The 12151-nt window shown below is 41.0% G+C and overlaps 1 long non-coding RNA gene across 1 annotated transcript; it reads right to left on the reverse strand.

The window, feature by feature from the left end:
- Positions 1-4962: 4962 nt before the first annotated feature.
- On the reverse strand, positions 4963-7513 carry LOC119025266. Its single transcript, XR_005076754.1, has 3 exons — positions 7358-7513; positions 6257-6388; positions 4963-6077 (listed from the first exon to the last, which is right to left on the reverse strand). It is a non-coding gene; the product is annotated as an uncharacterized LOC119025266 (long non-coding RNA).
- Between the last annotated feature and the right edge of the window lie 4638 nt (positions 7514-12151).

Consider the following 12151-nt stretch of genomic DNA (forward strand, 5'->3'; position numbering starts at 1 on the left):
GCTTCAAAAGGCAGAGGGTACGGGCCAGAGATGAAGTCAATTAAGGGAGTGTTGCTTTGCATGATGGTAGTCTATACCTTATGCTGCGGAAAGATAACATAAATGAATGATGAAACAGGCAGGAGGTGCAGGGTGGAGAGTAATTTAGAACAACTGGATATTTTTATGCTCTCTGCAGGAGGAGCGCATTTTGAAAACAATCCCCCAGCGTGCAGCTGTAGATGCAACTTACATTTTTTCTGGCCCAGTTCCAAGCAAGTTCAATTCCCAATCAAGTCTGAGCTCGCTCCGCTCGGTCTGGCAGGAATTCCGCATGAGGACTTACAGTGAATAAAGACTCTTGAATTATTAATGAAGAAGCAAGCGGCAGCTGCTTGTGCTCACAGGGAGTTTTTGGTGTGAATATAAAGAAAGTCAAGAAAGAGGATAGGGTTAGTTTGGCACTCCATGACTCCACTCCCGTCAGCAGAGGAGGACAAGTGCCGTGGCCAGATGTTGGGCAGATGTTTAGTCAAAGGGGAAAGAAAAATTAGAGTTAAACGACCAACCTGAATCTGGATCAAACAACACCAATGGCACACGTCAATTTACAAAGTCACGGCTTATTTAACCTTCCGAGCGAAGGCCTGATAACATGAAGAGGAGGGCGGGTTCTTTGTGAGCGCTGGAATTCATCAACAGAAAACTTGAGGTCTGACCAAAGCTGGAGTTTATTTTGCTGTGTTCAGGACTAATGATGATACTGTTAGGGTCTTTACGAGCCAATGGCCCATGCACGATATATTTTCCATTGTGGACAAGGAGAAACAGAGTGAAAAGCCCAGCAGCTGAGGGACCCAAAGGGAGATATTTAAAGAGTCAACTCAATTCCAAAAAACATATTTTTTTACTCGCCTTTACTGGTATACTTGTCCATGTCTTGAGACATCTGAGATTTCTGCCTGAACAACAATACAATGAAGCGGAATTTAAATTTATACAGTGGGTTCTGTGGATTATCTGGTTTCTGTTTCTGGAAAAATGTTGCTGTTGAATTTTTTAAGTGTCATCTTTCATTGCTGCTAGCACCATAATAATTAACATTTCATTTGTGACGTGGGTGTGGAGGCAGAAAAACCTCCAAGACAGTTTTCTCAAAACCAGGGCATATAAAGAAAGCTCTTCGAGAGGCTGGCAGTGAGAGTGAAGTATGGGAAATATGATGTTTTCATAGTTTGTAACCCTTTATTATTACTGGACACAATTATTGGGAGATTCACATTGAAGAGAGCACCCGACGTGTACATTGACGGGTACTTACACTATCACTACAAACAGTTGCAAATGAACTTGACCAGCAGAAACGTAACTTGAACTGGAGGGAAGCTACGGTGAGCTACAAAGCCACTCAGTAAAGGTTTCACTTATCATCATTTTTACCTCTCTAAATCCTCCATTTTACTGTATATTTAGTTTTCTGAAATACATTACAGGATGATAGTAAAGCACTTGGTGGCATGTCTAATCATCTGAGCATAATATTTTCAATAAATTGTGTCCAAAAGACTCAATGCTCTCTATTCCTGCTGTCGCCATCCAAACAGTGGCACTCCTGTTATGCATTGTACATTGTGTTAGGATCCAGTGTTTGTTGCTATTTTCTTGGAGGGGAGTGATACTATTACAGTACCCTCCCAGCCTCCATCCTTGAAAAATATGGCTCCCCTGAAGCACAGTTGGAATTTGAATAAGGTCCTAGTTATTCTCCTTTTAGCTCTGGTTTGGTCTCTGTCAGCTCTTTAACAAAATATCTGGCTATTCAGCTGCCAAGTGGTCCACTATGTCCACAGCTATAGTCGCTCATGCTGTCAAAACGTGTACAAGAATAATGTCTCTAAAACAGTATAACCATGTTTGGCTTAAACCCATAAAAGCTCTATGTTTCTTAAACTCCCAGTCAGAATTCTTGGCTAAAAACATCCATCGGTGCCTCTTACTGTTATTTATGGTCCAAACAAAGATTAGACACAGAGTGCTCCAAAATAAGCTTCGCATGTCCCGTGAGTAATGGGTGGTGATGCTCTCTCCTGTTACCTACCACCCCATGCCCGATAATGCTCGGCCCCTCATAAACCATCCCACAGCTTATTGTTAGTGTGAAAGCTCTAATCTCTTCCAGAACCACAAATGTAACTGTATAGGCAGGACACACATGTCTGTGAAGGCTGATATTTGGGAAGCTGATTTATACCACAGTCCGTGCCCAAGCTACGGATCCGGTGTTTAGACATCACCTAATTCATCCGCCATCCCGCCGGCTTTTGCTCAGCCTTTATGTGCAGCTTGAAGTTCACCGCGCACTCGATCAGCTCGGCTGCACGCTGGTGTCAGGGCCCATGATGAAACTTCAGAGACGTGTCGGAGAAGAGAAGGCAGCTGCTGTGCAGCTTATAGCGGCACACAAATCCACACAGACCATTTGCCTGTGTTATTATACAGTTATCTTTCATACATTTCATAAGCACCCATTAATGTGTTGGATGTTAGAGGGAGGTTTATTATAACGTCATGTCGCGTGACTTTTATTCAACTACTGTTTATTCAACATATCTTTCTACTTACCATAGCATGTTAAGTACCCCCTTGAACAAATAGTATACTTTATTGTATTAAAAATATACATTAGGTATAGAAAATATAAAGTATACTTTTACTTTTTGGGCTTAATTTAAGTGTATTTAGAATATATTTTTAAAAATAGTACTTTAGAATAGATGTAATTATGTTTAACTTCACTGTACTAAAAACAAATGTACTAATTGAAAATACTTTAAGTGTGTTTTTAAGCGCACTTTGTTGTAAGTATATTACATATACTATAATAAAAAGTATTATCAATTGCAAATAATTAAAAGTATCAATTTAGTGTACTTATAGAGGGTATGCTGTTGTCATGCCCTTTGTAATACACTGTCAGTATTTCTTTTTAAACTGAATACTTTGTCAGTATACGATAATTTAACTCTATTATAGATATATTTTAGTAGATTTACAAAGAGTGCACCTAACTGTATACTTGCTGCCAGTTTTAATGCAATATTTATCATAAGTTTCACAACCTCATCCTGCTTAATGGCACAGACACACACAGAGCCAAAGGATACAAATTGCAGTTGATAGAATGGATTCTCAAACAAAGCACGACAACACAAAGAACTGCTATAACCAAAGTACTACTATATACTAAGCTCAGAAACACAGTAAGTACACAGTTTTGGTATGTTCACCACAGTTTTTCACCCCATCAAATCACCCCTCTCATCCTTAGATGCATAATGAATGACTTAACTACAGCACTTTGAGGCTGCCTGCAGGTAATGATAGCTTATTCTGGCTCCGGAGAGAGAACGACAGAATGCAAAGGTGTCGACGCACTTTTATCTCAGCTGACAGTAAGTGTTGACAGTGACAGCTAAAATCACAAGTAGTGTTTATGTGTGTCTCTGAAGGGGCAAAAGAAAAACAGCAAACTTTTGGCTGCACGTGATGTTTTGTCTGTGATGGCGCTCGAGCACCGTCACAGACGTCACAACGTCCTCCGCTGGTTCCTGTCTGGGGTCAGACTCTGGCATTCCACTGAAAAAACACAGTTGTTTATTCAGACAAAAACAGGGCGTCCCACTCAAGTCTGCATGACATCACTGGACCAGAACCTTGTTTAATAAGCTTCATAAACTTTGTGGCAGTTTCTTCTTCACAAGACATGCCACATTTATGAGATTCTTCCTGAGGACATTGTCTGTGTGAGACAATTACAGCCCTGAAATGTTACTCTCTTTAGGGACTTTTCAGGAGTCTTCCTCATATCCACTGGCTTTGAAATGTATATAAAATGAAGGTCTGGGCCCCTTTTTTCACAACAGTGAAGCATGAAATTCTACAACGAAGGTGAAAACATGGAAATCCCCAAACTACACTCAGCAGACTTTGCTTTCACAAATGAATGCAGCGTACACAATGGCAATTCTGTTTCTCTGCATTCTGATGTTCACATTACAATCGCTGAGCGTTTCTTACCCAGTGTGAAATGTACCACTTGAACACCTGCCAATACTGGCTCATTCAACACAGAACATAACCACACAGAGTAAACTGTATGTCTGCCAAAGATGTACCTCATCTTATTTCACTTTTGCCTGGGAATTATTAAATGTCATTAGAACGCCTGAGTTCTTCAAAATCCTCCATGTAAAGCAATATCCCCAAGTCACTCATCTCCCAACAGAATCATCGGGGAAGCAATGAAAAAGAGATTACATGGAATGATAATTGTCATTTGACTGTGTATGGGTGCTCATTCTCAACACCTGCTGATGACATTACCGGGTCAGGGGTGAGCCTGCTCTATTCTTGTGAGAGCCATGGAGAGCTTTTCATTCCATACGATCCATAGTCAAACTCTATTCTCTCTTGCCAACAGTCACCTCAAAATTACATTGCATTCATATTTGAATTTGGTCTTTTAAGTTTAGTAAGGAACCATAATAATTACCTGGTGTAGGTTTTTCCATTGTAGGAAATGTTAAATTTATGTTAGTCAATCCTAATGTTAGGGAAAGGTAGTTGTAGTGTTGAAAAAATAATTGTACTGATACATTCGGCATATATTTGAAGCTTTGCTTATTAGACAATGTTTCCTCTTTATGTTAAAGGTGTAATTTGTAGAATATGGCCATAATTCAAAGGCAGCTTGTCACCAGATTAACCGACAACGACTGCTCTTTGCTACCTTGGCTATAGCTAGCTTCGCCAGCTAATTAGAATGGATAGTCATCAAGCAATTGGTCCCTGTGCACTCAGCTATCTCTTAGTGAACGCAGATGTACAGTCGACTGGGACTTAACACAGCCTGTCAATATGGACGAAGGTGAGTTTGACGACTGGGAATAGTATGGAGGTGATTTACACTGGCTCTTACCAGGACTACATCTTTGTAGCCAGAATATTTTCACATCTTACTCTTTATTTATTTCTGCGAAACAGGGGCTGATTGTTGAAAGACAAACCATTCTGTGTTTCAGTGGGTTAGAGAGAAACTTGAATTCAGAAGTTGTACTGTTATATTTTTCAGTTTGGAAAGGAAAAGTTTTGATTTTCTTGACATTTTGTGAGGCTTTTTAGTCCATTTCTTATACTCAAAGCTAAGAGAGCTGGTGGAACTTGGCAAACTTACCACTGAGTGAACACCCAGCTGAAACTAAAGCAGGGTACCATACTATCGCCTCTTAAGGTGGAAAAGTGGTATGACAGGTCAAGACAGGCTGAGGCAAGCTTGTTAGCAAGCTTAGTTCAGTAGACATCACTGCAACACAATACATACGTCTTTTGTGTAACATCAACACTGTTCTTTCCTCACATTCTTTTGACAATGTTAGTTCATTTGAATAAAAATAAGAATTGTAATTCTTGCCTTATCTTACAAATTGCCTCTTTAACAGAAAACATAACCTGGGTGGCATTTGGGTTTCCTTCAGAATGTATTTTCTGTTCGACTAAACCATGACAGCACCTTCAGCTTTTCGTGTTTAGACTTCATAGCTGTGGTGACATTGCATTTCTCCATCTTTACATCAGCAAATCACATTGCTCATACAGAACTCCATTGTATACACAGAACGTTAGTTCAACAATTATTGTCACTCATGATGAGTCAGTGTTTATGTCTGTCTGTCATTAAAAAGAAAAGAAAACATATGTGTCTCTTTCCCTCTCTGCCGCCTTTTCTTTTCTGGATAGCGGCACAGATCGAGCCTGGTTGGTATCACTTTACAGGGAGTTTCTCTCACAGTGACACATACACACAATTCACAGCCTGAGGTGAAAACAAATGTCTGTGTGTCATTCAGCAACCACCTCGTGGTGTCTTGGCTTTAACAAGAGGAGCTCGTCATCCTCCATAACACCGCAGTTAACTTTCCCCCGCAGGAGTGAAACTTCCACTGCTTCCCTGGAACTCACTCAACTCTTCTTCCATTATGCTGTCCTGGTTGCAGGCTCACTTTGGCTTGTACAACCTCTGATGCACATCACGAACCCCGCTGCAAAAAGAGGGAACACATTATGAGCACGCACACGCAATCCGTACAAACAAGATGAACTACATTTGACTGCTTCAATTAAAAAAAAACAACAACTTTGATTCAAAACTGAGATGCCTGTATCTGATTGTGGCTGAGGTTTCCTGCAGTAGGAATAAAACAATAACCTCAAAACCGACCTGATTGCTGTTTCTGTAATCCTTCTCTGTGTATGAAAAGGAGAGTTTCCTCGCCACTGTTTTCCTAAGCTTGGTTTCACAGGGCTCAATAAACTTTTGTGTGGCTTGACAAATGAGTTTGTGAAACGGCTCCTGAGAAATAAAACAAAATCGCAGGGAGATGAATGGGAGAGGAAGTCGTAGTTTCCGGGTGTGGATGAGGGTGGTTTGGGTGGGGAGGCTGAGATCTGACACGCCCAGTGTCTGTATGTGTATGACACCAAATCTCAGCATTCACCAGCACAATTGACCAAATGAAAACATGCCTCAGATTGTATTTCCCCTCTGGCCAATAGTTATGAATAGGAGATTTTCAGAGGCTGAACTGGTTTGTTCTTTCTCTGTCCCCCTTTCACCCCGGCAGTGGTTTTAAGTCGCCCACATGTATCTATGACCTGTCTTATCCACACCAAGCCATCGTTGTTGTCACAGCTGCAGCTATTTCATTGTTCAAGAACAAAGATATTGAAATAGGGAGCTGTAGGAAATGCAGTCGGGGCACCCCTATACATTTTTTTAAAGGGGGGGTCCAGATGGGGCCCCTGGACACCTTGGGGTGGCCAAAAAAATTCGGGAGGTGGCCAGTAGATACACTAAAATAACTAATGCAGCGATTAGCACCACTCTCATTGCCATCGTCACTGTCATTGTTTTAGTATAAATGGTTTAATGTTTTTAATTTTCTGGCTTTGGTGTTTATTTTTTATTGTTTTAATTTCCCTGCTAATCTGTACAGAATGTAATGTTATTACATTACAAGCACCATGTAGCCTAGCTAAGAAAGGTGCTATATGCATAAATAATATCATTATTGTTGTAGAAAGCCATTTTTCTGATGTATACATTCTTTATTTGTCATTTCCACAAACATTTATAACAATGCTCAGAAAAATAACGTAAAAAAACAAAGATATATCAACAAGAACTATAATATAGACTGTTATACTGAGGTTTGGTGAACAGTAGAACATAAAATGAATAAATCTGTAATTCAGACATATGTTGTGGAAATGTATGTAGACTTTACATAACTCATTATTCATTAATTATTCAAATAATCACTTTTCATTCATTTACAGTGATCTTCATTTCATCTTCAGCTGTCACTCAGAATTGAGGTTATTTTGATATATTTTGGCTGAAAAGCCAGATAATAACAGAAAACCACTGTCAGCAGCCGAGTTCAGGTTCATTCAACATGTGCAACCCTGCAGCGGCGTGTCTTTTACAGCTTTCATCTCATTTAAAAACAAAATATTTCATCTTGGTCATTTACGGGAATGTCCAATTAAGTTACCATAGTAACACAAAAACATCAAAGGACCATAATTTGGGGCCTGAAGCCAAAAAATGCCAGAAAAGATGACAGGAAAGATGGAGGGAGTGAGCAATGGATGGAATGTTAGTCTGTTATTGTGTCTGATTTTCTAATCTGAGTGGAAACTCCCGTAATGAAAATGAAGACCCTTTGAAATAGACAAAAAGCATCAAACGACAAAAATTTACGAAGGAGCATAATTTATTTCAGTGCACTTTCTTGAGGCTTTTTGATTTGCTTGTCACAGACAAGGGGCACCATGAGCTTACACTGGAGTTTGTGTGAAATGCAAAAGATTCAAGCTAAACTCTGCTTAAGGGTGTAGAAAAAGCATTACATAAACCTTATTTTTGGCCAAAGTCACTAACTCTGGAAATCGAATGGCACAGTTTGTCTATGCCTAAAATAAAAGCATGGGGGCGTTGCCAAGATGGCTGCCGAGCGGTAAGACCTGCATAAAAGGAATTTTATACAACTGGATCCACAAATTCGGGCTGCACCTCTGCCCTTAACTCTTCATCTAATTCGGTTGATCACATATGCTGGTCATGTTAGTTGTTCTATGCTGTCTTCATGTATGTTGTGTTTTGGTGCTGGTTTTGGTGCTGGTCTATGCCGATTTTTTCAGCAGGGTTATGACATTCCCATCAGCCTCAGCTGTAGAGTACTTTGTGTTTTGCCCAAAGCAGCAGTTGTAAGCATGCTAACACACCGAACTATGATGACTACTTACAGCCTCACACAGTTGCTAGCATGGCTATGAAATGTTCATGTTTTAACATTGATCTCAGGCGGCTATACGGCTGGACACAGCTCACAAGTTGCCAAATATTCAAGAGGGCTCTGCACATAGTAATAATAATAATGAAATCAGTAAAAACAATGAGGTTAAGACGCATGTTAGAGCACTTACCTGTATAAAACAAAGACTCATTGTTTATTCATGCAGAAGTATTCTCAGTGGACGGACTGGTTTTGGCAGGAATCACATTTTTGCCCTTCATGCATCATAGGTCTCACCAGATGCAAAGTGGTAAAGGTTTTTAGCCTGGTCTGTAAACTCATACCTGTCTGTGATGTAGATTGATGGATGAACATTTTCATTGAGGTCGAAATGTCACAAGTAAAAGCTGCAACCCAAACTGGGCTTTCCATCCCAGCCTTACACTCGGTATATAGTTTGTAATTCTATAGGGGAAGTGGGGGGGGTTTGAACAAACACAAGTTGGAGAGAGGAGGCGTGCGTAGGTGTGTGTTTCACCACTCTCAGCTACAGTATTAAATAGCTCTCCTTCGCATACCTGTCAACTTGTAATCAATAATGCTAGAATAACACCTGAAACACAACAGCCATCAGTAACCTGTCACTCACGCGCACCCGCACTTATCTGCACATGCACGCTCACTCAAATGCATCCATCATCCATGACTGTCTAGTAGCCGCTCAGACAGCACTCATTTGAACAGCTCCAGAGCTTCCAGGCATCGTCCATCACCTCGGCCCACCGGGGGGTGGGGGGGTGTCCATGGCTGGGACACACACAGGCAGCGAACCTGATCCACACCAGGCCACAGACTGGACACACACAGACATACCTCTGGGGCTGGACAAACACAAACACACATAAAACCCAGTTCACCTACAAGCGCACACAGGTGCCCTTTTACATTGCTCTGAGCTTCGAAAACATTTCACCTCCCTCGCTGTCATTACACAGTGTAATTATTTTCAGTCCTTAATCCACATTCTTAATTAAATCCTCCAACATTTTTCCACTTCTTTCCCCCCCATTCTCACCAGACTCTTCCCCTCCTCCTGCTTCTCCCGCTATGCGGATTATGTTTGCAATACGGCGTATAAATAGTGCTGAGTAGGTGGCCTTGTAATGGAAACACAGATATACAGATATCAAAGGCTCAGCCCCCTTCTTTCAAATTCTGTGCACATTAATCAAGACTTGTGTTTCGCAGATGTGACTGAGCACATGTGTGCGCTGCTGTAAAGACGAGGTATTAGCCCCCGTGCACGGCTGTCTGGAACTGCGTGCATATACGTGAGAACATATGGCAGCACAGTTTACACTTTCTCACAAAGACGGGCTCAGTAAAAGCCTTCAGTTAGGCTTAAAGATGTTTAAACGAACAGCTCAATCCTGCACGGATTTGTGCCTCCGTGCGACATCTTCAGCCTGTTTCATTCACAAGCTGGAGTGTAATGACTAAAAAGAAAATGAGAATGTAACCCAGTACAGAGGTAAAGGTGTTCGTGACACACACTTCTGAGTAACATTATCGACTTTGCGCTTCCATTAGCATCAGTCATGAGACGCTTAGTGTACTTTAGAGTACATTTAGTTCCTCTTCCCTTATCCTATTCCCATGACCTGGTTCTTCTCAAGTGGTAGAGAGCACTGTCTTATCTTGCAGAGAGAACAAGTTTATTTACTCTCAGTATCATCATAAAGAGTTTTAGTTAGACAAACATAAGGGTCTAAAGTAGCTACTAGGTTTGTTTTTCCCCTGCTATTTTTACAATGTTAGCTATTTCTTTTTCTGTTGTTACACATTGTTATACATGAAGTTTTATTTTAACCCCGGAGGTGACAGACCATGGTCACACTGTGACCATATTCCTCTGATATTAAGTACTGCTGTGTTCCAGATCTGGAAAGTTTGATCATTTCATTGCTGCCTGATTGATCACCAAGAGAAATGACAACAGATAGTGAAAGTTGGGAGGGACACTGGTTCCTATTGGAGGGTAAAAAAAATATAATTCATAACATAGCTTCTGATAGACAACAGCTAATGTGAGCATTCAACCACTTCCAACCTGGCAGTACATTTGATTGTGTTACACGATACAATACAAAGGGTGTAAATTCAAGTCAAATTATCAACGCACAGCTTGGACACTTCTCTACACACACACATCTAACCCTGGAAGTGAAACATACTGTATGTAGTCCTGATGTCCCTCCAGATTATCGCTCTATAGTGGAAATCATATTTTGAGTTGCTGATCAATTCTGGAAGAAGTGAATTAATAGCAATTGGTCAGATTCCCTAGGTTTTTTTTTTTTTTTTGTCTGTTTTGCAATTTGCAATCTGGTTTGCAGCAGCATAATGTCATCCCAGCATTTGAGCTTTCCCCCTCGGCAGTGGGGTAAAATGGCTTCTGTGTTCAAATTAAAGAGCATTTAAGTGCTATCAGTGCCTGTCAGCCCAGAGCAAGAGTGATCAGCATCATTCAACAAGCCTTGTGCGCGTTCCAGGTCGGCTCTCACCTTTCCAACAAGCCTTTTACAGCACTGCGTTGTAGATTCTTGTCTTCTGTCTTACCTCCAGGGCTTGTGGAAGGCTCCAGCATTTGGTGTAAAATGATTGATGGGGGTATGATCTTGTATCTGAGCGTGTCTCTGTTGAGGTGTCAGCTATGATGAAGGTGAGATAAAGGGGTTGATGGCTCGGGTTCAGGAATGAGGTGTCGCTGTGGTAACAGTGAGCTTCAGCATTACCTCATTTCTTTCATCGCCAGGGAGCGAGAAGGGTCCTAAAAACTTACTCCTCTATGCAAGAAGTACTGAGTATCATTACTTCACAAATAAGTCATATTCACATAAATGTCACCATTAGTAATGCAGAAACATCCGCCTGGTTACATCATGTTTTGTGATTTAGTTACTGTGCAGTGTGAGTCAGAGTCGAGTGAGAGAGTCACAGTTGCAGATATAAATGTCTTAACTTGAATGCCATGGTGATGAAAGCGGTGTCAGAGCTGTGGTGTGCACACAGTGACTTGTAAAATAGAAGCAGAAGTGTGCGCATAACCCAAATCGGCCTCTGGAGTTGAATGGAAGTCAAAACTCAAGTAAAAGGACACCACAGCAGCCCAAGGACAGTCATAACATTGCTCACACACATGGAAGCCTCACAGAGGATTTCACATTTGAAATGTATATTTGTTGTTTTTTGATATCTGACAGTAGTTTGACAGTTGGCTTGGAACTTTTAAACCTAAATTATCTGACTTTTTGGGAAAGTTTAGGGCTTCGGATACAAGCTGCAAAAACAACATTGATATCTGATGAGTTTCTACAGCACACTTGGTTGCAAACATTCGCCTATTACATAACACACAGACACAAAGCAACACTGGCATTCATTTGGGGTTGTTTTTCTTGCTGCCAGATTAATGAATATTCACTCTCCTTGTAGCTCCTTGCTCCTTTAGACCAAGTAGAAACACGTCACGACCCACCCGCTGGTTTATGGACTACAGCTTTGAAACCAAGTTTGGCCTTCTAGTCACCATTTAGGTGTTTGTTGAGCCAGAAGTGACCACAATTAGGCGAGAAGGTGGAGCTCGGGAGGATATCCTGATTGGATCTGACTGGGAACTGAAGGATATGCCGTGGTAACAACTTGTCAATCACAAAGTAGCCCTACATGAGAGCGTTCCCCCGTTTTATCATCTTTTTTTTTTTTCTCTAAATGGGACCATAATTTGCTAAACTAACATCAAGCTACATTAAGGA

The sequence above is a fragment of the Acanthopagrus latus genome, chromosome 9 (assembly GCF_904848185.1).
Source record: "Acanthopagrus latus isolate v.2019 chromosome 9, fAcaLat1.1, whole genome shotgun sequence".
NCBI classification, from domain to species: domain Eukaryota; kingdom Metazoa; phylum Chordata; class Actinopteri; order Spariformes; family Sparidae; genus Acanthopagrus; species Acanthopagrus latus.